This window comes from Ceratotherium simum, chromosome 33, assembly GCF_057802395.1.
Source record: "Ceratotherium simum simum isolate JZ-2026a chromosome 33, ASM5780239v1, whole genome shotgun sequence".
Lineage (NCBI taxonomy): Eukaryota > Metazoa > Chordata > Mammalia > Perissodactyla > Rhinocerotidae > Ceratotherium > Ceratotherium simum.
In genome coordinates, this window is record NC_141932.1 from 21,036,244 (window position 1) to 21,038,765 (window position 2,522).

A 2,522-nucleotide genomic window follows, 5' to 3' on the forward strand; every position below is an offset into this window, starting at 1 on the left:
GAATTTCCTTTAATATTTCTTATGGGGCAAGCATGCTGGCAATGAATCTCACTCCCCCCTCTTTTTTGTCTAAGAGTTTTGTTTGTCCTTCATTTAAAATTTTTGGCAAAATATACACAACATAAAATTTACCATTTTAACCATTTTTAAGTGTACAGTTTAGTGGCACAAAGTACATTCAGATTGTTGTGCAACCATTACTACTATCCATCTCAATAAGTTTTTAATTATGCCAAACTGAAACTCTGTGCCCACTAAACGATAACTCCCCATTTCTCCTTCATATTTGAATAACATTTTTGCTGTATATAGAATCGTTGGTTGACAGTATTTTTCTTTCAACACTTTAAAGATATCACCCCATTGTCTTCTTGCTTGCATGATTTCTAACAACAAGTCTGCTGTAACACTTATACTTGTTTCTTATAGGTAAGGCTGCCTTCAAAATTTTGTCTTTGTCTTAGTTTTCCTGAAGTTTGAATATAATATGCTTACATGTGGTTTTCTTTTTTGGTATTTACCCTGTCAGTGTTCTTTTACCTTGGATCTGTGGTTTGGTGTTTGTGATTACATTCGGGAAAAAAAAATTGGCCATTATTTTTTCTAATATTTCCGCTGTGCTATTCTGTCTTTCTTCTTCTTCTTCTGGTATTACAGTCAGCCACATGTTACACCATTTGATAGAGGGAGAGGTGGAAGAGGGGAAAAGAGAAAGAAATAGAGAGAGGAGAGGAGAGGGAAAGCAAAAGGAGGGAGGGGGTGAGATGAGAGAGAGAGAATGAAGGAAGAAAGAAGGAAGATATAGGGCAAGAGTCTTTGAAAGAGGGAGGACAGAGAGAGGGAGACAGGGGATAGACAGAGAAAAGGATGAGGGGAAAAGAGAGGGATAAGGGAGAGAGGAGAATTGGTGAGGGGAGAGAGGAAGGAAGGAAGAGAGGAAGAAAAGGAGGGAAATATTGAAAGGATAATTCTCAAAATGATAAAACATAATTCTCAAAATAGATGTTGTACATGTGTAAAAGATTATTTAATTCATTAATGAGGGAATCAGGTGTGAACAAAGCTGGTTCAAAAGACAAAAGAAACACTGGGATTTTTATAGTTAAAAAAAGAAAAGAAATGCTGAGTTAAATACAAAACTGGCTAATGTCTAATTTAATGCATTTGCTTTGGGAGGGGGCTGGAGGTCGACTTCTCTACTAAACAGAAAAGATAGTCCTCATGCTTTAGCAGTTTTACAGAATTGTAAAAGCCTAGACGCTGATCAGTTGTGTAAACAAAATGACATTCCATTTTGGGATGAGATTATCTTTAAATGGGCATGTTAGAAAATGTGCTACCCAACAGAAAAGATAGTCATTATGACATAGCAGTTTTACTTTGTAAAAAGCCTGAAACCTAGTTAACTGTGTAAACAAAGTGACATTCTATTTTGCAATGAGATCATCTTTAAATGGGCATGTTAGAAAATACAGTCATGCGCTGCATAACAATGTTTCAGTCTACGAAGGACCACAAATATAACAGTGGTCCCATAAGACTGGTACCAGACGGTCTAGTTGTGTAGTAGACTATACCATTTGGGCTTGTGTGAGCACACTCTGTGATGTTCACACAATGACAAAATTGCCTAATGATATATTTTTCAGAACTTAACTCCATCGTTAAGTGATGCATGACTATATGCTTACCTTGACATGAAAAACTTTCATAATCATTTTTTCCTTATTTCCAGGTTTTGGATAATTTTTCTTAGTGGAAGAAAAGAAATTCAAGAGTTCTATTTACTATCCTTGCCTCTGTCTAACAGAAGAATGATGCTTGTGCCAAATTCAACATCTAGAATTTGGTTCCTAAGGCTCGACAAGTTTATTTTTGCTGGCACTGAGAGCAACAATTATGTATTGGCCGTACCTTCCTGCTCCTGATGCAAGCATCCAGGGGGAAGTAAAAGGTCATCCTACTGTTGTCCCCACAGCTCTGCACTTTTCTAAAGCTGATTCCCCACTCACAACTGGAAGAATCCATAGACCACTGAAAACTTATAATCATAGAATTCTGGAATCATAAAATATTGGGACAACAGATTCTGAGAACCACGGTATCTTAAAAAAAAAATGCTAGCTCGGGGAGGCTGTTCAGCCCCATCTTGAAACTACCCCATAACACACCTCCTGTAATAGGTCTTCTTAGATTATGCATGAAGATCTCCCAGACTCACTTACCTTGCCATCCTAGAAAAAAGATTCAAATCTAGGTATCCTCCCTTCTACTGCAGTCAAGGAAAGAAACCAACAGATTTCTCCGTTTCCACAGTGAAGGAGATGAGAAAGGACACTCTTTCTCCATTCAGCTTTTCCTGGTCCCAGCCCCATTTTCCCAGCAGCACTCTGTCTAATTTTAATTTTAACAAATATTTATTAAATGTTTGCTGTGTGCCATAATTTGTTGAATTGTCCCCCAAACCACAAAAGATCAATATAATTATTTGCCTCATTTTACAGAGGGGGAAACTGAAGCAC